The sequence below is a fragment of the Bombina bombina genome, chromosome 1, assembly GCF_027579735.1.
Source record: "Bombina bombina isolate aBomBom1 chromosome 1, aBomBom1.pri, whole genome shotgun sequence".
Classification (NCBI taxonomy): domain Eukaryota; kingdom Metazoa; phylum Chordata; class Amphibia; order Anura; family Bombinatoridae; genus Bombina; species Bombina bombina.
Genome location: NC_069499.1, coordinates 336,647,526 through 336,673,213, shown reverse-complemented (window position 1 = coordinate 336,673,213; position 25,688 = coordinate 336,647,526). Strand labels below are relative to the sequence as shown.

Below are 25,688 nucleotides of genomic sequence, written 5' to 3'. Positions count from 1 at the left end.
CCCCATGCAAGCAGCAAGCTCCAGCTCCGGTGGGCCTTTCAAGAAAGTTTGGGCCTAATCGAAGGGTTAATCCGATTTTGCAGACCCCTGAGGGCAGGTAGGGGCCACAGCAGGGCTGTGGCGAGGTGCAGGTTTTTTTTTTTTACTGATTATAATGTTTTTTGTCTAACGTTTTTATACATAAGAGTTAAGTGATCCTTTTCTTGTGGTGCAATCTTAGCTGGCAAGTTAGGATATATTTAGCATAAAATTGAGATCATTTTATCTTTTTGAAGCAGTTTTGGAAAAATGTTATGCTTTTTTTTCTCTTAAAGGGGCAGTACCGTTTTTTCAGATTATTATTTTTTCACTAAATAAAGGGTTTTCTAGCCTGTTTGTGGTTATTACTAGCCTGTTTAACATGTCTGACATTGAGGAAAGCCAATGTTCCATGTGTTTAGAAGCCATTGTGGAACCCCCACTTCAAATGTGTCCCTCATGTACTGAAAGGGCCTTACATTGCAAAGACCATATTTTAACTGATAAAAGTATGTCTCAGGATGATTCTCAGTCAAAAGAGAATCAGTTTATGCCATCTGCTTCTCCCCAAGTGTCACAACCTTTCATGCCCGCCCAAGCGACTCCAAGTACTTCTAGTGCGTCTAATTCTTTCACCCTGCAAGATATGGCTGCAGTTATGTCTACTACCCTTACAGAGGTATTATCTAAACTGCCAGGGTTACAGGGTAAGCGCAGCAGGTCAGGCATTAGAGTAAATGCTGAGCCCTCTGATGCTTTATTGGCCATCAGAGGGCTTTCGTACTTCGGAAAAATGTTCCCTCAAGCAGACTCAGATGTAACGGCCTTTAAGTTTAAGCTTGAACACCTCCGCTTGTTACTCATGGAGGTCTTAGTGACTCTGGATGATTGTGACCCTATTGTCATAACACCAGAGAAACTGTGTAAAATGGATAAATATCTAGAGGTCCCTACTTACACTAATGTTTTTTCAGTCCCTAGAAGAATTTTGGACATTGTTACTAAGGAATGGAATAGACCAGGCATTCCGTTCTCTCCCCCTCCTACTTTTAAGAAAATGTTTCCCATATCTGACACCATTCGGGATTAGTGGCAGACGGTCCCTAAGGTGGAGGGAGCTATTTCTACCCTGGCTAAGCATACAACTATACCTATTGAGGACAGTTGTGCTTTCAAAGATCCTATGGATAAAAAATTAGAGGGGCTTCTAAAGAAATTGTTTAATCATCAGGGGTTTCTTCTACAACCTATAGCGTGCATTGTTCCAGTAACTACTGCAGCAGCTTTTTGGTTCAAGGCTCTAGAGGAGTCTCTCAAGGTTGAGACCCCATTAGATGATATTTTGGATAGAATTAAAGCTCTCAAACTAGCTAATTCTTTTATTACAGATGCCGCTTTCCAAATGGCTAAATTAGCGGCAAAGAATGCAGGTCTTGCTATTTTAGCGCGTAGAGCGTTATGGCTTAAGTCATGGTCTGCTGATGTGTCATCTAAATCCAAGCTTTTAGCTATTCCCTTTAAGGGTAAGACCCTTTTCGGGCCTGAACTAAAGGAGATCATTTCTGACATTACTGGAGGTAAAGGTCATGCCCTTCCTCAGGACAAGACGGTTAAAATGAGGACCAAACAGAATAATTTTCGTTCCTTTCTAAACTTTAAAGGCGGTCCCGCTACTTCCTCATCCGCCTCCAAGCAGGAGGGGAACTTTGCTCAATCCAAGTCAGTCTGGAGACCTAACCAGACCTGGAATAAAGGTAAACAGGCCAAGAAGCCCGCTGCTGCTACCAAGACAGCATGAAGGGGCAGCCCCCGATCCGGGACCGAATCTAGTAGGGGGCAGACTTTCTCTCTTCGCTCAGGCTTGGGCAAGATACGTTCAGGATTCCTGGGCATTAGAAATTGTGTCCCAGGGGTATCGTCTAGAATTCAAGGATTCTCTCCCAAGGGGGAGATTTCATCTTTCATGTTTGTCTGTAGACCAGACAAAAAGAGAGGCATTCTTACGTTGTGTAGAAGACCTATATACAATGGGGGTAATCTGCCCAGTGCCAAAATTAGAACAAGGGCAGGGGTTTTATTCCAATCTGTTTGTGGTTCCCAAAAAAGAGGGAACCTTCAGACCGGTTTTAGATCTCAAAAGTCTAAACACATTTCTCAGAGTTCCATCGTTCAAGATGGAGACCATTCGAACAATCTTACCAATGATCCAGGAGGGTCAATATATGACCACCGTGGATTTGAGGGATGCGTATCTTCACACTCCTATCCACAAAAAAATCATCACCAGTTCCTCAGGTTCGCCTTCCTGGAAAAACATTACTAGTTTGTGGCCCTTCCTTTTGGGTTGGCCACAGCTCCCAGAATTTTCACAAAGGTGCTAGGGTCCCTTTTGGCGGTTCTAAGACCGCGGGGCATATCAGTGGCGCCCTATCTGGACGATATCTTGATTCAGGCATCAACTTACCATCTAGCCAAATCCCACATGGACATCTAAGAACTCACGGGTGGAAGGTGAACATAAAAAAGAGTTCACTTGTTCCATTCCTAGGAACTCTGATAGACTCGGTAGACATGAAGATTTTTCTGACGGAGGTCAGAAAATCAAAGATCTTAACTACTTGCCGAACACTTCATTCCATTCCTCGGCCGTCAGTGGCTCAGTGTATGGAGGTAATTGGATTAATGGTAGCGGCAATGGACATAGTTCCATTTGCCCGCTTACATCTCAGACCACTACAGCTGTGCATGCTCAGACAGTGGAATGGGGATTATGCAGATTTATCTCCATGGATAAATCTGGATCTAGAGACCAGAGACTCTCTTCTTTGGTGGTTATCACAGGATCATCTGCAGGCCAGCATGGGTCATAGTGACGACGGACGCTAGCCTCTTGGGCTGGGGTGCAGTCTGGAATTCCCTGAAGGCTCAGGGTGTGTGGACTCAGGAGGAGTCCCTACTACCAATCAATATTCTGGAACTGAGAGCGATATTCAACGACTGTGGCATATATCAATCATCAAGGGGGAACAAAGAGTTCTCTAGTGATGATAGAGGTTTCCAAAATAATTCGATGGGCAGAGACTCACTCTTGCCATTTATCAGCAATATATATCCCAGGAGTGGAGAACTGGGAAGCGGATTTTCTAAGTCGTTAGACTTTTCATCCGGGGGAGTGGGAGCTCCATCCGGAGGTGTTTGCACAATTGATTCATCAATGGGGCACACCGGAATTGGATCTGATGGCATCTCGTCAGAATGCCAAACTTCCTTGTTATGGGTCCAGATCAAGGGATCGTCAAGTAGTACTGATAGATGCTCTAGCAGTACCTTGGTCGTTCAACCTGGCTTATATGTTTCCGCCTTTTCCTCTTCTTCCTCGTCTGATTGCCAGAATCAAACAGGAGAGGGCTTCGGTAATCTTAATAGCACCTGCATGGCCACGCAGGACTTGGTATGCAGACCTGGTGGAGATGTCATCTTTGCCACTGTGGAAACTGCCACTGAGACAGGACCTTCTCATTCAGGGTCCGTTCCAACATCCAAATCTAATTTCTCTGCAACTGACTGCCTGGAGATTGAACGCTTGATTTTATCTAAGCGGGGATTCTCTGAGTCGGTCATTGATACTTTGATCCAGGCTTGAAAGCCTGTCACTAGGACAATTTACCATAAGATATGGCGTAAATATCTTTATTGGTGCGAATCCAAAGGCTACTCATGGAGTAAGATCAGGATTCCTAGGATTTTGTCCTTTCTCCAACAAGGATTGGAGAAGGGGTTGTCAGCTAGTTTCTTAAAAGGACAGATTTCTGCTTTGTCAATCTTACTACACAAGCATCTGGCAGACATCCCAGACGTTCAATCGTTTTGTCAGGCTTTGGTTAGAATTAAGCCTGTGTTTTAACCTGTTGCTCCGCCATGGAGTTTGAATTTAGTTCTTAATGTTCTTCAAGGGGTTCCGTTTGAACCTATGCATTCCATAGATATTAAACTTCTATCTTGGAAAGTTCTGTTTTTAGTTGCTATCTCTTCTGCTCGAAGAGTTTCTGAGCTATCTGCATTACAATGTGACTCGCCTTATCTTATATTCCATTCTGATAAGGTGGTTTTGCGCACTAAACCTGGATTCCTTCCTAAGGTTGTGTCTAACAAGAATATTAATCAGGAAATTGTTGTTCCTTCTCTGTGTCCTAACCCTTCTTCTAAGAAGGAGCGTCTGTTACATAACTTGGACGTGGTTCGTGCCTTGAAGTTATACTTGCAGCGACCAAGGATTTCCGTCAAACATCTTCCCTGTTTGTTGTCTATTCTGGAAAACGTAGAAGGCAAAAAGCTACAGCTACCTCTCTTTCTTTTTGGCTGAAAAGCATCATCCGTTTGGCATACGAGACTGCTGGACAGCAGCCTCCTGAAAAGATTACAGCCCATTCTACTAGAGCGGTGGCTTCCACATGGGCTTTTAAAAACGATGCTTCTGTTGAACAGATTTGTAAGGCTGCGACTTGGTCTTCCCTTAATACCTTTTCCAAATTTTACAAATTTTATACTTTTGCTTCTTCTGAGGCTATTTTTGGGAGAAAAGTTCTTCAAGCAGTGGTGCCTTCTGTTTAGGTATCTGTCTTGTCCCTCCCGTTCATCCATTTCCTGTAGCTTTGGTATTGTATCCCACAAGTAAAGGATGAATCCGTGGACTCGTCGTATCTTATAGAAGAAAAGGAAATTTATACTTAACTGATAAATTGATTTCTTCTAAGATACGACGAGTCCACGGTCCGCCCTGTCAAATTAAGACAGATTATATTATTTTGTTTAAAACTTCAGTCACCTCTGCACCTTTTAGTTTCTCCTTTTTCTTCCTATACCTTTGGTTGAATGACTGGGGGGTGGAGTCAGGGGAGGAGCTATATAGACAGCTCTGCTGTGGTGCTCTTTGCCACTTCCTGTTAGCAGGAGGATAATATCACACAAGTAAAGGATGAATCCGTGGACTCGTCGTATCTTAGAAGAAATCAATTTATTAGGTAAGCATAAATTTCCTTTTTTGGTTATTTCGTTTTTTGGATTTTTTGCCTGTTATTTTCGCTAAAATTATTGTGCAGCATATTTCAAATTTGATGCTAGCCTAGAGCTGCTGTTTGAGTTCATTACTTGACGTTTTTCATATAATAATAGTTTTCTAGGACTATACTTTATTTGGATATTTGGTAAAAAAAAATTAAATCTGATTCTGTTACACAGAATAATACAGTATATTGGTATTTAATATGCAGAAACATCTTGGCTGAAAATGGTATTATCGTTTTTTTGTTTTTTTTTTAACATTTTTCTTTTTTGGTTATATTGTTTTAAGATATTTTTTTGTCCAATTTTAGTGTGTTACTTTCAATAAAAGTGTGGTAATTTATTTTTTGCTTGCAGTTTTTCAATTCAGATTCATTTATTTAATAGTCTTATTATACACAAAAAAAAAATTGAAAAATATTTGAAAAATTTTTGAAAAATTTAAATTTTTGGTTTTGGTTTTTGGCCAAGTGCATCCTGGATTTTCGGGTTTGGTTTCAGTCCAGAATTTCCATTTCGGTGCATTTTTACTTATGGGTAATTCAATAAACTGTTATGTCTTTACAATCCGTTGCTCTCCAATTTTTCTATTTGTTAATTTAATGGTAAATTCATGATCCCACCATGCATCCCTGGCCACTAGTATGAGGCAAATATAAAAACTGATACCACAGTGAACCAGTTTTAAAATGAAGAGAGACTCCTATGTTTGGTCCTTGTGTGTTGCTGCTATGGATAGGTTAAAGAATAATACATATCACAATTATTATGTAACATTAAACACACTGGAGAATGTTTGGGACAGGCTCCACAGTGGCCCATACACAGAGCGACAATGCATTTTCCTTATTAAGATTTAATTGGACAAAATAAAATGACCTAGATTTGGAGTTTGGCGTTAGCCGTGAAAACCAGCGTTAGAGGCTCCTAACGCTGGTTTTAGGCTACCGCCGGTATTTGGAGTCACTCAAAATAGGGTCTAACGCTCACTTTTCAGCCGCGACTTTTCCATACCGCAGATCCCCTTACATCAATTGCGTATCCTATCTTTTCAATGGGATTTTTCTAACTCCGGTATTTAGAGTCATTTCTGAAGTGAGCGTTAGACATCTAACGACAAAACTCCAGCCGCAGGAAAAAAGTCAGTAGTTAAGAGCTTTCTGGGCTAACGCCGGTTTCTAAAGCTATTAACTACTGTACTCTAAAGTACACTAACACCCATAAACTACCTATGTACCCCTAAACCGAGGTCCCCCCACATCGCCGACACTCAAATAAAAATTTTTAACCCCTAATCTGCCGACCGCCACCTACATTATCCTTATGTACCCCTAATCTGCTCCCCCTAACACCGCCGACCCCTATATTATATTTATTAACCCCTAATCTGCCCCCCTCAACGTCGCCTCCACCTGCCTACACTTATTAACCCCTAATCTGCCGAGCGGACCTGAGCGCTACTATAATAAAGTTATTAACCCCTAATCCGCATCACTAACCCTATAATAAATAGTATTAACCCCTAATCTGCCCTCCCTAACATCGCTGACACCTAACTTCAATTATTAACCCCTAATCTGCCGACTGGAGCTCACCGCTACTCTAATAAATGTATTAACCCCTAAAGCTAAGTCTAACCCTAACACTAACACCCCCCTAAGTTAAATATAATTTACATCTAACGAAATTAATTAACTCTTATTAAATAAACTATTTAAAGATAAATACTTACCTGTAAAATAAATCCTAATATAGCTACAATATCAATTATAATTATATTATAGCTATTTTAGGATTAATATTTATTTTACAGGTAACTTTGTATTTATTTTAACCAGGTACAACAGCTATTAAATAGTTAAGAACTATTTAATAGCTAAAATAGTTAAAATAATTACAAAATTACCTGTAAAATAAATACTAACCTAAGTTACAATTAAACCTAACACTACACTATCAATAAATTAATTAAATAAACTACCTACAATTACCTACAATTAACCTAACACTACACTATCAATAAATTAATTAAATACAATTCCTACAAATAAATACAATTAAATAAACTAGCTAAAGTACAAAAAATAAAAAAGAACTAAGTTACAAAAAATAAAAAAATATTTACAAACATAAGAAAAATATTACAACAATTTTAAACTAATTACACCTACTCTAAGCCCCCTAATAAAACAACAAAGCCCCCCAAAATAAAAAATGCCCTACCCTATTCTAAATTACTAAAGTTAAAAGCTCTTTTACCTTACCAGCCCTGAACAGGGCCCTTTGCGGGGCATGCCCCAAGAAGTTCAGCTCTTTTGACTGTAAAAAAAAACATACAATACCCCCCCCCAACATTACAACCCACCACCCACATACCCCTAATCTAACCCAAACCCCCCTTAAATAAACCTAACACTAAGCCCCTGAAGATCATCCTACCTTGTCTTCACCTCACCAGGTATCACCGATCCGTCCTGGCTCCAAAATCTTCATCCAACCCAAGCGGGAGTTGGCGATCCATCATCCGGTGGCTGAAGAGGTCCAGAAGAGGCTCCAAAGTCTTCATCCTATCCGGGAAGAAGAGGCGATCCGGACCGGCAACCATCTTGATCCAAGCGGCATCTTCTATCTTCATCCGATGACGACCGGCTCCATCCTGAAGACCTCCACCGCGGACCCATCTTCTTCCGGCGACGTCCAACTGAAGAATGACGGTTCCTTTAAGGGATGTCATCCAAGATGGCGTCCCTTGAATTCCGATTGGCTGATAGGATTCTGATAGGATTGGCTGATAGGATTCTGATCGGAACAGCCAATAGAATGCGAGCTCAATCTGATTGGCTGATTGGATCAGCCAATCGGATTGAACTTGATTCTGATTGGCTGATTCCATCAGCCAATCAGAATATTCCTACCTTAATTCCGATTGGCTGATAGAATCCTATCAGCCAATCGGAATTCGAGGGACGCCATCTTGGATGACGTCCCTTAAAGGAACCGTCATTCTTCAGTTGGACGTCGCCGGAAGAAGATGGGTCCGCGGTGGAGGTCTTCAGGATGGAGGCGGTCGTCATTGGATGAAGATAGAAGATGCCGCTTGGATCAAGACGGTTGCCGGTCCGGATCGCCTCTTCTTCCCGGATAGGATGAAGACTTTGGAGCCTCTTCTGGACCTCTTCAGCCACTGGATGATGGATCGCCAACCCCCGCTTGGGTTGGATGAAGATTTTGGAGCCAGGACGGATCGGTGATACCTGGTGAGGTGAAGACAAGGTAGGATGATCTTCAGGGGCTTAGTGTTAGGTTTATTTAAGGGGGGTTTGGGTTAGATTAGGGGTATGTGGGTGGTGGGTTGTAATGTTGGGGGGGGTATTGTATGTTTTTTTTTACAGGCAAAAGAGCTGAACTTCTTGGGGCATGCCCCGCAAAGGGCCCTGTTCAGGGCTGGTAAGGTAAAAGAGCTTTTAACTTTAGTAATTTAGAATAGGGTAGGGCATTTTTTATTTTGGGGGGCTTTGTTGTTTTATTAGGGGGCTTAGAGTAAGTGTAATTAGTTTAAAATTGTTGTAATATTTTTCTTATGTTTGTAGATATTTTTTTATTTTTTGTAACTTAGTTCTTTTTTATTTTTTGTACTTTAGTTAGTTTATTTCATTGTAGTTATTTGTAGATATTGTATTTAATTAATGTATTGATAGTGTAGTGTTAGGTGTAATTGTAGGTAATTGTAGGTATTTTATTTAATTAATTTAATGATAGTATAGTGTTAGGTTTAATTGTAACTTAGGTTAGGATTTATTTTACAGGTAATTTTGTAATTATTTTAACTAGGGAACTATTAAATAGTTCTTAACTATTTAATAGCTATTGTACCTGGTTAAAATAATTACAAAGTTGCCTGTAAAATAAATATTAATCCTAAAATAGCTACAATGTAATTATAATTTATATTGTAGCTATATTAGGGTTTATTTTACAGGTAAGTATTTAGCTTTAAATAGGAATAATTTATTTAATAAGAGTTAATTAATTTCGTTAGATCAAAATTATATTTAATTTAGGGGGGTTTTAGTGTTAGGGTTAGACTTAGCTTTAGGGGTTAATCCATTTATTAGAATAGCGGTGAGCTCCGGTCGGCAGATTAGGGGTGAATAATTGAAGTTAGGTGTCGGCGATGTTAGGGAGGGCAGATAAGGGGTTAATACTATTTATTATAGGGTTAGTGAGGCGGATTAGGGGTTAATAACTTTATTATAATAGCGGTGCGGTCCGCTCGGCAGATTAGGGGTTAATAAGTGTAGGCAGGTGGAGGCGACGTTGAGGGGGGCAGATTAGGGGTTAATAAATATAATATAGGGGTCGGCGGTGTTAGGGGCAGCAGATTAGGGGTATATAGGGATAATGTAAGTAGCGGCGGTTTACGGAGCGGCAGATTAGGGGTTAAAAATGCAGGTGTCAGCGATAGCGGGGGCTGCAGATTAGGGGTTAATAAGTGTAAGGTTAGGGGTGTTTAGACTCGGGGTACATGTTAGAGTGTTAGGTGCAGACGTAGGAAGTGTTTCCCCATAGCAAACAATGGGGCTGCGTTAAGAGCTGAACGCGGCTTTTTTGCAGGTGTTAGGTTTTTTTTCAGCTCAAACAGCCCCATTGTTTCCTATGGGGGAATCGTGCACGAGCACGTTTTTGAGGCTGGCCGCTTGCGTAAGCAACTCTGGTATTGAGAGTTGAAGCTGCGTTAAAAATGCTCTACGCTCCTTTTTTGGAGCCTAACGCAGCCTTTATGTGGACTCTCAATACCAGAGTTATTTTTATGGTGCGGCCAGAAAAAAGCCGGCGTTAGTTTTTCGGGTCGCTACCGACAAAACTCCAAATCTAGCCGAATGTTTGCTATTAGAGACCTTTTGAATTCATATGAACTATAATAAGCTCATATATTGAGAAGGTGTGGACACTTATTGAGAGGCTATCTCTGTGTAGTGTCACCACTTATCATAAGTATCTCCTTATAAGGCTGACAACCTATAGACTATATGATGGTTTAACAATGTGCTTTAAAAGCAATTTAATCTGCACACACTCTTTTTTTTATATTGAAAGGTTTTTAGGTGCACAGTTATATAAAATATATATGACCAGAATATAACCTGTGGCCACAATTCACCTTTGTGAGTATCCTGTGGCTGAGTCTGTACTTTCATACAATTCTACAGAGGCTCAGTGTCACCATATATTATTTAAATTATCATAAACATGCAAAAAGAAAATGCTCTTATGTGCTACAGCACTTTATTAGTGCACATTTGCTTGCATATACCTATATGTTTAACCCGTGCGAAACTGCATGACCATATTGTTTCCTGCAATTATCATGTCCCTTTAAGAGCATCAGAAGGTGTAGTATTGTGAAGCACTTGGATATGAAACAACAGCTCTTCCCATCACAAAAACACTGACACAAGTACCCTAGATTCACAGTTGGGAGTTGCTCTCTATATACACAATGTAGTGATTTTGTTTTGAAATCATTTATTAGTTTGTATTGTTTTAATATAGTAACATCATTGAGAATGAGTTAAACGTTTTTTTTGGAATTGGATGTTTCTCATAAAATGACAAACAACATTCTAACAATTTGTATTCTTTTCTCTTACATCATGATTACACTTTATATAAATATATACATTGTAGGACCTTTTCACAAAGTCTCTGTTTATGCTCTAACTCAAATGTGTAAGTAGAAATGAGAAATGCTGTTTCACTCATATTGTTCTGAATCAGAATATTCAGACCATTGTTGCTAATTGAAGAACTCTAGAATAAGGGGGTGCAGGCTTTTTATAACTGTTCCTGCATTCTGCCATGGACATCCACAATTAAATAGTGTTAGTGGCAACTTGTGCTTGTTGTACAAATGAGATGAAAGCCAGGTTTAAAAATGGTGGACCATTGGCTGTGAAAAAGTGATTCAAGTAAATGCTTATGCTTGGAAATAAGGAGCAATTTTCCTTATAGCATTTGCACCCTCATGTCTCCCTCCAGACATGTCCAGGCTGGATATTTTCTGGGTAGGTTTTAGGGCTATCCTTCCCACAACTCATTAAAAGTCATTCTTACATTTATAGAGAATGAACAGTACTTGGAGTGACTCGGGAAATGTTATATTATTTTACTCAGGGAACCACGAGTTTAACCCCTTAAAGGGCCATAATACCCAAATGTTTAAACACTTGAAAGTGATGCAGCATAGTTGTAAAAAGCTGACTAGAAAATATCACCTGAACATCTCTATGTAAAAAAGAAAGATATTTTACCTCAAAAGTTCCTCAGTAGCCACATCCCATTGTAAAGGATTTCTAAGCAGCATATTAGTATGTCTGTCCTGGGACAGCTGAAAGGATGAGCCTCGTGAACTCTCATATTATTTCACCAATCAGGTAAAGGAAGCTTACTATGAAATCTCATGAGAGTTAAGTCAAATCTCATGAGATCACAGTAAGAGTTCATGACCTCAGCACTGCTGATGCTGATTGGCTGCTGTTCATTTCTTCATTATTTTTTTTTTACCTGTAGCTGGGAGCAGGTGAAGTATAACTTTTTACACAATAACTTACTCTGCTGAGCTGAGGAGATTGTGAGGTAAAATATCTTGCTGTTTACATAGAGATGCTCAGGTGATATTTTCCTGTCAGCTTTTTACAGTTATACTGCATTAGTTTCAAGTGATTTAGCATATGAGTATTATGTCCCTTTAAGGGCCGGGCATTTCAGACAATGGGGTCAATTTATCAAGCTCCATATGGTGCTTGATGCCCCGTGTTTCCAGCGAGCTTTCAGTCTCGCCGGAAACAGAAGTTATGCTGCTGCTCCGTAACCTGTCCGCCTGCTCTGAGGCGGCAGACAGAAATCAACCCGATCGAATATATATATTTATATATTTAATAATAAAAATTACAAAATAATTCTAAATGAAGAACATAGAAAATATGCGTAAGCCAGTTTGTGTTTAGCGCACATGAAGAATTACTAATCTAACATCGCGTTATTGAAATATTACATATAAAATATTGAAAAAAAATAATCATTATTAAAAATTATTATTGATACTGTAAAAAAACTCTACATAATCCATAGAATATATATTTATTTATTTACAGTATCTATAATAATTTTTTATATTTTTTATTAATATTTTTAAATATTTTTTTTTTTTTTTTTTTTTAATATTTTTAAATATTTTATATGTAATATTTCAATAATGCAATGTAAGATTAGTAATTCTTCATGTGTGTTAACCCGACATCACGTTAAGACCTAAATCGCGAAACACAAATCGTGTTATGCATATTTTGCATTCCTATGTTATTCACATATAAATATATATATATATATAAAATGTTAATGTAAAATAAGATATCTATACCTATATATATATATATATATATATAGGAATATATATGTAGGTATAGGTATATACAGATATATAGAGAAATATGTATTTACAATAAAAATTACATTATACTGTATGTGAAGAATAACTCCTGTTAGGTTAGTGCGTGAGTGATAGGTGTTTTTTTCTTGTGCACTCTCCATTGACTTGTATGGGGAGAATACGTTAACACGGTTGCAATATTTGGTTAATGCAGGTCAGGTTTCGCTTGCGTGCATACTTTTTACTTTCAACTTGTAATACGTGTGCAACCCAACTCAACGCTAAAGCAAAAGCGCTAAAAAGTGCACCACTTGTAATCTAGCACATACGCATTTAAGTATTTGATGTAGCTGTGATGTAGAATCAAGTGACAGATTATGTCATCTCAGTTTTTTGTTTACTAATCATATCTGACTATTCTAATAGCAAAGGATTTGCCTTTATTTTCTTTGTAAAAATGAGTTACAGGCTAAATTTCATAGGGGGCCTCTACACTGCAGTGCATTCTTCAATCTCAATTTATGTTATCCCCTTACTCCACCCTGTTTTTTATTAAAGAGTCATATGGAAAGGGGGCTGTGGAGGGGGCTGTTATCCCCTTACTCCACCCTGTTTTTTATTAAAGAGTCATATGGAAAGGGGGCTGTGGAGGGGGCTGTAGCTGTGCAAGCTTTTATTCAGCACTTATTGACAGAGGGAATCAATCAATTCCGCAAATGCCAAACTAATCATTTTAAGATACTTATAGGTGTTAAAATTTACATGCAAACTGCTCTAGTCACCTAAATGTGAGTCCTTAAGGGGGTATTTACACTGGGAAATTGGTACTTTACTGTGCAAACAATATCTAGAGCATTATTTAAGCATTTTAAAGTTGTTTATAAGCTAATACATCTCATATGTTGTCTTGAAACAATAATACGTTGTAGGTATTTGAAAATTGATCTTCCTTTCTCCATTTTAACAATTTGTTTAAAAATGAGTCACCCCTGACAACATACATATATATGCATTCACTTATTGCCCTGATTGCATGTGTGTTATGTGTGCTAAATTTAAGTATTTCTTTTATTTTTATTCTTGTTTTATTTGGCCAATAAGGAACATAATATAAATTAGCTCCTGCCCTGATTAAGCAATTACTATGTAGCATGTAGCATGGTCTCTGTATTATAGCTACTAAGGGATATTGAGAGAGAAAAAAAACAACTCACAATTCTCAGGGCTCAATTATCTAAACTTTGCTGGTGGTTTTTCACGCCTACCTTCACAGGGGCTGCCCTCATGGAATTGTCCCTGCGAGTGGCGAGATGTCTCCTATAGAATGTAATTGAGCTATTTGGAAAGGGAAACTTTGCTGGGTAGAGCAAAGTTAGCTGAGCATGGGGCGCACTTTAAAAATTAAATCCTGCATCAAAAACAAATCACATTGCGCTGCTTTCTGTGTATACCATCTTAAATCCCCTCTATTTTTATACGCGTTTATTTTTCTATTAGGGTATTAAGTATTTTGCGTATTTTGTCACAACCTCACCACCCTTTAGTTTGAGAGAAAAAACAGTGAGAGCTGTATGGAGGAAATGTTTAGATAATTACGCTGGGATTTGAGACATTTTATATACGCCCATGGAACGCCCATGTTCAGCCCATTTTACAATAAAACTTTTTAAAAATTTCTATGTGATTTTTGCACATGTAGTGTACTTAAATTACAATTTACACTGTGTATATATAAAAGAATGTATTCCTGTGTAATTTAAATACAAATTTTACGTTTTTGATAAAATATGATTTTTGGTGAACAATTTTGTTACGATTTTTGATTCGCCTGAACAGTACAATCGTTTCCTGCGTATTTTATGTCTCAATAGTTCAATTATTTATTTAGTATGATTTTTAAATTTATATTTTCATTGTGCACTTTTGTTATGTATGCATCTGCTTCCCATAAGAAAATGCAGTATGCTCCCCTTAGGGAGACGCACTGTTTCAGGGTAAAAGAGTGGCTTTAGATAATTTAACCAGGAAAACAGGACTGGCGAAAATTCTTAAATTATCTCGCCTGCCCAGAGACCTTTTGATAATCTGGCCCTAAGAGTTACATTACGGTAAAATGTCAGTTCAAGTTCTCACATCCCTCCTATCATTTCCAGTGGTGACTAAAGGGACAGTCTACAATAGAATTGTTATTGTTTAAAAAGATAGATAATCCCTCTATTACCCATTCCCCAGTTTTGCATAACCAACACAGTTATATTAAAACACTTTTGACCTATGCGATTACCTTGTATCTAGGAACCTTCTCCCAGCCCCCTGATCACATGACTGTGACTGTTTATTATCTATTGTTTTAAATTTAGCATTGTTTTGTGCTAAATCTTAAATAACCCCCTGTGCCTGAACACAGTGTTATCTATATGGCCCACGTGTACTTTCTGTCTCTTTGTGTTGAAAAGAGATTTAAAAAGCATGTGATAAGAGGCAGCCCTCAAAGGCTTAGAAATTAGCATATGAGCCTACCTATGTTTAGTTTAAACTAAGAATACCAAGAGAAAAAAGCAAATTTGATGATAAAAGTAAATTGGAAAGTTGAATAAAATTAAAAGTCCTATCTGAATAATGAAAGTTTAATTTATACTAGACTGTCCCTTTAAAGGGACATTCTAGTCCAAAACAAACTTTCATTATTCAGATAGGGCATGTAATTTTAAACAATTTTCCAATTTACTTCTATCACCAACAGGGCCGTCTTTAATATTGACTGGACCCGGGGGAAAAAATTTCTTGCCCCCCCCCCCATGCAATTTCGCTCTCCACCCCAACATCCCAAAAAACAACTAAATCAATTTATTTTATTTTATTTTTTTTAATTATTAGCCCAGCAGTGGATCATCCACTGCTGGGCTAATCATTTAAAAAAAAAAATTAGATAAATTGCAATATGTGAAACTGGACCTAAGCAGTACTAATAAGTAAATAAATATATAAATTCCTCCACTGTGGATTCATTTAATATGCTTTTGAATGTGATTCTGGTGTGAGGTTAGCTGGTTAAAGAGATTTAGGGCAGCCAACAAGAGCAAAGCACGGTAAAGACTGAGGAGGAACCATGGAGGTGCAGACAAATATAAGTTTACTGACTGGAACAGCAGAACTACTATGGGAAGCTGTAAAATCTGAGACAGAGAGAAAAACCCCCCTATAAAAATAAACCTTGCCTTAATGTGTGTCAGCATGACACTATATATCAGCCACAGCAGCACATGTCACTTCTTTGCTAGGAACAAGTTTCCTTTCACACTGCAGTAGACAATGCTGCAGGGGGAGGGGCGTGTGTGCACTTACTTATTCCTCCCACTGACACCTTTCTACAAAGCATTGTTCCCCTAACAAACTTCGGTTAGTTGATCTTAGGGCCACAGCAGAAAGAGCAGGGTTAAGGGGACCAGCAGACTGGATGCTGTCTGCCCAAGGCTGCTTGGATACAGTGTGAGATGAGTCACACAGCCTCAAGACTGAAGAGAGCAGTGTGTGCAGCTGCACAGATTCTCAAATCCTCACGTGCCTGCCGCTTCAGCTTTCTGCTGCATGCGCCTACAGTCAGCCCTACCCAGAAACAATCCCCACCACCAGAGCAGTTACCTGGTAACAGTGGTAACCTCAGCAGGACCTTTTCTGATGCAGTGGGATTAGCTGGATGCCGAGTTAGGGCTTAGCATTCAGTGCTGCACAGTGCACATCTAAAACAGCACATGGCACTAGCTTGGCATGTCACATGACACCTGCACGGTCTGGCACAGTTTCTCACAAATAAATATAAGCAGAGAACTTTTGACGGTGACAGTATTGGGACTGACTGTGTGTCCCCCCCATATCACATGACATCAGCAGTCTGGCATGAACCAACAAAGACTGGGCCCTGGACAGCTGCCCCTTTTGCCCTGTGTTAAAGACGGCCCTGATCACCAATTTTGCTTTGTTCTCTTGGTATTCTTAGTTGAAAGCTAAATCTAGGAGGTTCATATGCCGCCTCTTAGCTCAGGGCATTTTGACAGTTTTTCACCATTAGAGGGTGTTAGTTCATGTATTTCATATAGATAACACTGTGCTCATGCACGTGGAGTTCCTAGGAGCCAGCACTGATTGGCTAAAATGCAAGTCTGTCAAAAGAACTGAAATAAGGGGCAGTTTGCAGAGGTTTAGATACAAAATAATCACAGAGGTAAAAAGTATATTAATATAACTGTGTTGGTTATGCAAAACTAGGGAATGGGTAATAAAGGGATTATTTATCTTTTAAAACAATAAATATTCTGGTGTAGACTGTCCCTGTAAGCGTCTATATTTTTAAATTTAATTTATTAATTTATTTGCAATCATTGTCTCCAGATTTTGGACAGAGGCTACATAATGTAACATTTACCATTGTATGCCTGTCTTTAGCCTTGCAGTGTACATTGTCACACTTTTATGCAGGGCTGTTTTGCTAAGGCAAAGAGGCTTAGATTTGGAAGCATTCCCTGACAGCCAATGGGTTAAATGTACTTAATAAAAGATATAAGTGGCATACAGAATATTTCACCTGTTAGCAAAGCATTGCAAAGCGTATGCTGACTGTAGCATTGGCATAGGCTTCTCTCAGCTGCAAGACCATGTGCCAAATTCTGGCACAAACATCAGGGACGGATTGTGTGCAGAGACCATTATTCCATCTTGCTTCAGAACAATTACATTAAAAATGTTAATTTCCAAATGATGCTGCTTATATACAAATACACACAGCTCTGTGCAGCATATATATCTGGATAAATAAATAAAGAAAATTGGGAAACATTTATGAAATCACCACAGGAAAAAAACTAAAAATACCAGTTTATCTTTCCTTGTGAAATGTCAACCTATATGTATTTTGTGATCATAAGCTCTATGAAATACAAGGGAAAAAAAAGACCCTTCTATATCCATGCAGGGAGAGGAGGTGTGTGATAGGGGGTTGGGTGGCTCAAAGAGGCTGAGGTATACGGTGAAGAGGAAATACCAAAGAATTAGATTTTTTTCTTCCCTAAAAAGTTGCTTGTGGCTGCCAGCCTAAGGATGAACAGAGGGAGGAGAGAGGAAAGAGGTTTTAGAATATAAAAAAGTGAGGGAAGGATTTTCTCAGAGTACCTCCCTCTCTTCAGGAGGTGTTGGAACTGATGGGAGAATGAGGGAAAAGTTGGAGACAGAAAAGAAAGAGGCTGGAACTAAGTAGAGAGAGGGAATGAAAAAGAAAGAGAGAGAGAGGGAAAGTATGATGTGGTGATAGAAAAATAGAGGCAGAGACTAGAAATATATTATAGGCAGTGACTGAATGAGAAGCAGGAGGGAGGGGAAGTGGTGTTAGAGATTTAAAAAAGTTTATTTGTGTGTTTGGAGTTGTTGGACTATACATTGTGCCTGATCACTATGGATATGGGAGCTGTTCTGAGTACTTATTTTATGCTGGTATAAGGGTGTGCATTTGCCAGCATGCCCTCTGCATCCCTTTGCCTGCCTCAGCCACGTTCAGACCACAGAATGACTTGGCTCTGCCTGTCGTGTATGCTATGGGTATGTATATCCCTGCAATTACTGCAGGCTTATTTATTGGACACATTACAAGATTAAACCAGGGTTTAACAAATTTATCTGAGACTTAAAAAGGCTGATTAGGGGCCAGTGTAAGACTTTATATAGGGATGCATGTAGATGAATTCAAACAGCTATGAACCAGTACTACATTTTTTAAAGTTTGTTGCTGCCTTTGCTCTTGGGATTTGTCAAGCCCTGGATTAAACTGTTAAATACAATAATTTTGAAACCTAAAAATATTATGCCTATGGCTGCTTGTTTTGTTTAACCTCTTGGCTGCCTGTATGTCTGAGCATCCACTGATTGGCCAGTATGGTGTTGACAGTGTTAAATAAAGACAATGCTGTTGTGCCTGTGTTTGTAAGTGTTATTTATATATAGTTACTGAAATATCACTTATTGTAAAATGCTGAAGGTTTTCAAATTGATACATAAATTATTTCACCATTGTAAACTTTTGCAAACATAAGTGATGTAACAATAGAGTACATAGAAATATAATCTACAAGGAAATAACTGCATATTTATGAAACTTCATATTCTATAGATTTCAGGTTTAAAATGAAATGTAAAATGATTAATAAATAATGAAGCAATCTTGTCAGTGAGAAGATTAGTATTATTAGATCTGCATCTCAGATTAAAGGCAGTCACTGACCTGTGAAATTGCTGGTCACTATTTTATAAAGGCCCCTCTATTGTCCATAGGAATGAGAGTATTTCAGTAAATGAGCTGGTATTAGCATGACTTTGTATGCTAGTACGTTCCTATTCTGTTTAAATGCTGGTAGCTGCAGTGCATAGTTCAAATGTATGGTATTAAATGGATCTTAATAGTAGGGTTGTTTTATTGTCTATTTATATTTATATGTAAACAGATTAGATGTACTGTAAACTGTACTGTACTGTAAACTGGAAGAGACCATAACAAATATATTATAGGAATTTAATTTGAGAATAACATTTTATTATTATAAATAGCCCTATTAACTCAAGATTTTGCAGTATTTATGCACACCTGGTGTTGATCTTAGCCTGCTGCTGATTGGTGTGTACACTCCATGCATGTGCTTGATTGGCAGTTGAGCGAATGCACAGCTCAATTGCACCAATCAGCGGCTGGTTAGGCTATGAGCATGGCTCCAAGAACATACACAATGTACTAAAAGCTAAAGCTTCCTCATCGGTCTGTATTCATAGTGCTGACGTTGAAACAGTCCGCTAGGGCTTTAAAGACCAACACTTCTATGTTCTCCTTACTGTATTGCCCAGTGATACATACACTGTTAGAAAGGGTACACTTATGTTTATACAAAATGATGTAAAAGTAATTAAATGGGCATCAAGATGAAATAAGATATTTCTCTAATGTCTTACAACATTTTCTTATTGCACTATTGCTTGCCAATATCAGGGGTTAAACACATAGCGAAACCTGGAATCAATCTGACTTGTAATTTGCGGCTATGCATATATGCCTCCACTGATTGGCCTAGTGGCTATGTTCAGCTCCAGACCAGTACTGCTTGGCTGTTCCTGAGTTGACTATAACTATGTGTTTAACCACTTGCAGCGGGTTATACATAAAGATATAGGCAAGAACTAATGTAATAAGAAAAGGCTCTAACACATTTTCCTATTTCAGCTTTATGCCCTTTTAATAAATTATGGAAATGTTTTGAAAACCTTATTTTAATTGAAAAGACTGCTAAAAACACTAACATATATTATTTGAAGAAAAAAAAGCTAGTTTATTTGGTATAGATGATATTTCTGTCTGATCTGTTTTTGTACTTTTTATGTTTTAAAAGTATTATTATATTCTTGTGCTGAATGTAATTTGCATATATTGTTTAATGGTTCTTACACCATGACTCCCAATAGTTAAACATGGATTGAGCTCAGCGCTGCTATATTTATAGCTTATCTGAAGACCTTTTTGAGTCCGTGTCTTTTGTAAGCAATAAAACTATAACAGGTCTGCTTTTTCCCATATTGAAGTGAGACTGACATATCAGAATTACAGGACTTTATTTTAAGCTGACCTCGCTTGTGACTTGAAGCTTCCTTTCTGAGCAGCTCTGCAGATTACATTTATCCAGCATCGCGCTAGAGGTTAGCAGTCATTTGGGAATGATGTTGTTGCCAAAACCAGGTGGGAGAAGAGGGTTATGGACTGGTTTTAGTAACTTTGGCTTTGCATGGGTAACATGTTTGTTTTTTTCTTCGTCATTTTTATTTTCGCATACGGCCATGTTCTTCAGAGCCACATCCTGTGAGCATCGCATTCTCAGCAGTTATCTGCAATGTGCAAAAACGAATGAAAAAGATCAGCGACTGGCAGGTTTATTTGTTTAAAATGACATAAAGGTGTTATTTAAAAGCCACAGCAGCAACTTTAGCATTTTCTGTTTTCATTATGCAAATGTATTTCTGTTAATGGACCGACTTATCCAATAGGCCTAGGGCCCGCAAACGTTTAGGGGCCCATGAAAATCAAAAGAAAAAAATAATTTTGGCGTTGAAGCAAAATTTATTTTTTCTTAAAGGGACATAAAATGCACTATATGGCAGCAGTTTTGCAAGAATGTTACCCATATGCAAGAGCACTATGTGGCACTATTTCCTGCCATGTCTGCTGCAGACACTTACATAGGTATCTCTTCAACAAAGAATGCCATTAGAAAAAAAAATGATAATAGATTTAAATTGAAAACTTTTTTTAAATTGTATGCTCCGTTAAAATCACACATTTTTTTGGGGAGGGTTCATACCCCTTTAATAACAATAAGATTTGCTCTTACAAACAGAAACATGTAAACAGTCCCCAATAGTCCCAAAATGGGTCCCACAACGGAAGAAGTGCCTATGAAGTCATGATCCTGCCCTGGTTATCAGGGCTACAATAATAACTTGCATCTTACCCTATCCACATAGGCTCCTGGGCTGCATTCCAGTGCAATTACCTCCCATGCATGCTCCATCCACTGGGGATACTGAAAGGTGTGCCGGAAATACATTTGTGCGTGTGCCGGAAATACATTTGTGCGTGTGCCGGAAATACATTTGTGCGTGTGCCGGAAATACATTTGTGCGTGTGCCGGAAATACATTTGTGCGTGTGTCCTTTCACCATAGTGGCAGGGAAAACTTAGCAGTAACATATTATTTTAAAGGAAAACTAAACCCTGCAAACAAAAGATATCAGCTCATTTCTAACTACTTCTGGTCTCAGCAGAGAAAACGATCTAAAGAGAACAGGCTTTTTAACCCAGCTAAAACAATGTTAGAACATGTCAGCATTCATTACTCTTTATTTCTCCAATATTTAAACAACTAATAGTACAGTCCCTTTAACAGAAGTATTTTTGCAATGTATATTGTACATTTACTACTGTGCATTTAAACTACCAATGTGATGCCTCTCTACATTTTTGCGCTACATTAGCAATTTAATGCCTTTGCTAACCTAATTATGGCTATTAAAACCAGCCTGACATAACAATTACATAGTTAATACAATACACATGGTGTTGTGTTTAGATTCCTTTGTAATATGTTATGTTTTCAGTTAAAGTCAGATACAGTCTATGTTATGTGCTTAGTTTTCTCACTCCAGTTCCTGTCTCTATGAGGCCAATACTGAGTTTTTCTGCACACTGCAGTACAATCACTTGTACTCACTAGTAAGAAAAGCATCAGTAACAAACCATATATATATATATTACATTCTCTACACAAGGTACTAGAAGCCATGGTACTTATAAGTAGCAAATACTACTATTAACAAATATTTATGACAGTGGACTTAATATGATCAAATGTAAACTCATCAACAACCCCCCCATAAAAAAATTATATATATATATATTGGAAATGTAGTGTTTTGTATTCTAGAATCCAACTGTTCCTTTAAGTATGTAAAAACACATAAGAGGAAGAATAAAAAATCAGTATTAATATGAAATTCAGTAATATTATAGAGGCAAACTTGTTGCAACAAAATCATAATACAAACTCTGAATAATACAAAAAAATGATTATATGCAGCACATGCAAGTGTTCACTTGCTATTTTAATGAACAAGGCTGTAGATTCCCTGATTACACTAATGCATATATTTGGTGGTGAAGAAAATCCATTGGATGCTAACAAGTATTTGTCCTGCAACCTTGTATTGTGACTGTAAAGGGACATAAAAGAGTACTATTAAACCATTCTAAAAATAATTTTACTTCATGTTTCAGATAGATCATGCAGTTCTAAACAACATTCCAGTTTACTTTATTATCAAATTGTCTTCATTCTTTTGACATCCTTTGTTGAAGGAGCAACTAGCTGAACGCATTGGGTAAGTGAGCCAATGACAAGAGGCGTGTATGTGGAGCCACAAGCCAGTAGTGCATTGCTGCTCCTGAGCCTACCTAGGTATGCTTTTCAACAAAGGATACAAATAAATAAAATAAAATTAGATAATTGAAGTAAACTGGAAAATTATTTAATGGTCCATTCACTGTACAATTGCATATTCTATCTGAATTATGGAAGAAAATGTTTGGTTTCATTCCCCTTTAATTGTTTATTTTGCTTTTGAATCTATTAAATTAAATCAGTTTATTTGTATTTTGAACCTATAAGGGAGTGCACAATTGTAATACATAATACAATTCCCTCTTTTAAATACAGCAAATATTTATTTTTTAACATTCCTTTTAGGATTCATACCCTAAATAATTACTTGGAGTATCTTTGTTCATTCATTTGCTTTAAGTGTGCTCACTATAATGGAAGTGAGTTTGTTTATTGATTTCAGTGAATGGAGCATTAATCTTCTCAAGTGAAAGGAAAATAACTGCAGCATATGGAATTGTGTCAGTGCCTCTCTTCTATAGAACAACCAGTTGGGTTTGCTTAAGATGTGAGGCATAGGCAATAATGAGCCTGATTCATAACTCTGGGCTGTTCATTCCCCTCCAGGAGTCAAGTTCTGATGTCTGCCAGGGGTCAGTGGGAGATATCTGCATGCACTTTAGCGCATTCGCTACAGACCTCTTTTATTGCAGCTGTAAAATCCTAAGGGGTTTCCTTTTGGTCTGGATGAAAGGTGAAAGGTCAGCAGAAAGAGAACATAATTGACTGACTGATCTGCCCAGGGCACTTTGTACCTTTAGACAGAGGTCACAAGCCACTGTCACTCCCTGTGATGAGACACATACCCAGTCCTCTTTCCAGCTGAGGGATCTCCTGCTGGTAACTATTGTTCTAACAAGAGAAATATCAGGGATTGGTTTACTCCTGACTCTGAACTGATTTTCTCTTGTGTGCTTCCAAAAATATAAACAACTGCAGAATGTACTGTATCAAATGTCTCACTTCAATACATTATTTATTAGGAAAACAGCAAAGTGTGCTGTCCAACCTGTGGCCCTGGGGCCAAAAAAAGCATTCTCAAATACCCTTATCTGCTCCATCCTTTTTTATTTTTAAGATTGTTTCTGAACCATTGAGGTATTAAGCTGTCGTTTTACTGTGAGAGCACGTCGCCGCAAAGGACCAGTAAATACATTTTAATTGCATAATAGAAAGACTCTTTGCACGTGCTCAGTAGGTGCCTCAGAAGGTGTGCATATTAAAAGACTGCACATTTTTAGAATGGAAGTAAATTGGAAAGTTGTTTAAAATTGCATGCTCTATCTGAATCATGAAAGTTTAATTTTGACCCTAGTGTCCCTTTAACAATGCTAGGTAGAGCTGAAACTGACTAAACTTTTGCCCTTTGTCTCTAAAGCTGGTTTGAATCTGAACTTTATTGTGCATGTGTCAGTTGTTCATTTCTACTGTATTTAGCAATCCTTTAAAGGGATATGACACCTACATTTTTTTTCTTTCATAATTCATATAGAGAATACCATTAAAATTGTCCAATTTACATATATTATCAATTTTGCTTCACTCTCATGTTGTTCTTTGTTGAAGAGATACCTAGGTAGGTAGCATGCACAAATCTTGAGCACTACATAACAGGGAATAGTGCTGCCATCTAGTGCTCTTGCTAAAATATAACATTGTTGAAAAACTGCTGCAGACACGTGCACACACCTGAGCTTACCTTCCTGCTTTTCAACAAAGGATTAAAAACAAACAAAGAATTATTGCAAAGTTTGAGAAAGCCAGTCAGTGGCGAAACATGTCAGGGCACAGGAGGGAATCTGTGCACATTTGAATGTGCAATGAGTTGCTGGTAAATCTGCTTAACACAAACCAGCATTGCTAATAATATTCTAAGTGGACGCTGTGAATGTTTGTGAGTGCCCACTGCTAACTTATAACTAGGTGTGTTGGAATGTGTAGCATTTTATATCTATAGATGTCCATGTTTGTAAGCAAAGGTGATTAAAGGGACACTGAACCCAAATGTTTTCTTTCATGATTCAGATAGAGCATGCAATTTTTAGCAACTTTCTAATTTACTCCTATTATCAATTTTTCTTCGTTCTCTTGCTATCTTTATTTGACAAAGAAGGCATCTAAGCTATTTGGTTCAGACCCTTATTGGTGGGTGAATTTATCCACCAATCAACAAGAACAACCCAGGTTGTTCACCAATAATGGGGCCGCATCTAAACTTACATTCTTGCATTTCAAATAAAGATTCCAAGAGAATGAAGAAAATTTGATAATAGGAGTAAATTAGAAAGTTGCTAAAAATTGCATGCTCTATATGAATCATGAAATAATCTTTTTTTGGGCTCAGCTAGTCTCTTGAGCAGTATTTCAATGAGTGCAGGTACGCAGGGAGCCAGCAAATGCAGCCTACAATATTCTAATGATTACATTTGTCTCTTCAATGATAGCAGTGAATATAAACAAATGTATTTAAACAGTTGGCATTTAAAGGGCCTAATTTTGATATTGCAGACAGATAAGCTTTGCAACCAATGCAATAAGGATATTACTTACCTCTGTTGTTCTTGGTTATGAGCTATTCTACCTCCATTTAGCAACATAATTATTGCACTCATGTGTATTTTACTTACGTGCAGGCTTGCTTAGAACCACATTTATTTACAGGCCATGGTTTAAAATCCACAGCCTAGGTCTTTATTGATTTGTGTATTTTCCCAAATCACCCCAGTAAAGCTTACTGACGATTCACACATTATTTACTTACCAGCTTTAACGCATTTGTGTTTTTAAGTGTGTGTGTTTTCCATTTTTTAATCATCTTAATAAAGGTTATATTTTAAACAGCGTATCTTTGTCACAATCTCATTGCTCTATACCTAATATAGCCTATAAGTAACGTGAATTCTCCCTAAGGGTACACCACTAATAGTGCCATTAGTGCTTTTCCTTTGTACATTGCAAAGTTGTTTAAAAATGTATGTTCCATCTAAAAAAACATTTTTATTTTATGTCCTTTTAATTTTGCATATATAGAAGTATCTGTTTTGATAAATATAGTTTTAATAGCTTGTGATACCTTTTTAATGGACCAGTGTATTCATTTTGAATTCATTGATACATCGAAAGGAATCTTAATCTACTAAAACAATATCCTCTTTGTGACC

General features: G+C 37.8%; 1 long non-coding RNA gene across 1 annotated transcript in view; it reads right to left on the bottom strand.

Annotated features, from left to right (window-relative positions):
* The window catches only part of LOC128645265 (uncharacterized), a 34,738-nt gene extending 13,618 nt beyond the window's left edge, over positions 1-21,120 (bottom strand). The window contains exons 1-2 of the long non-coding RNA XR_008400092.1: positions 21,043-21,120; positions 20,164-20,419 (exon numbers count right to left, since the gene is read on the bottom strand). This is a non-coding gene — a long non-coding RNA (uncharacterized LOC128645265). The remainder of the gene's footprint in view (positions 1-20,163; positions 20,420-21,042) is intronic.
* Between the last annotated feature and the right edge of the window lie 4,568 nt (positions 21,121-25,688).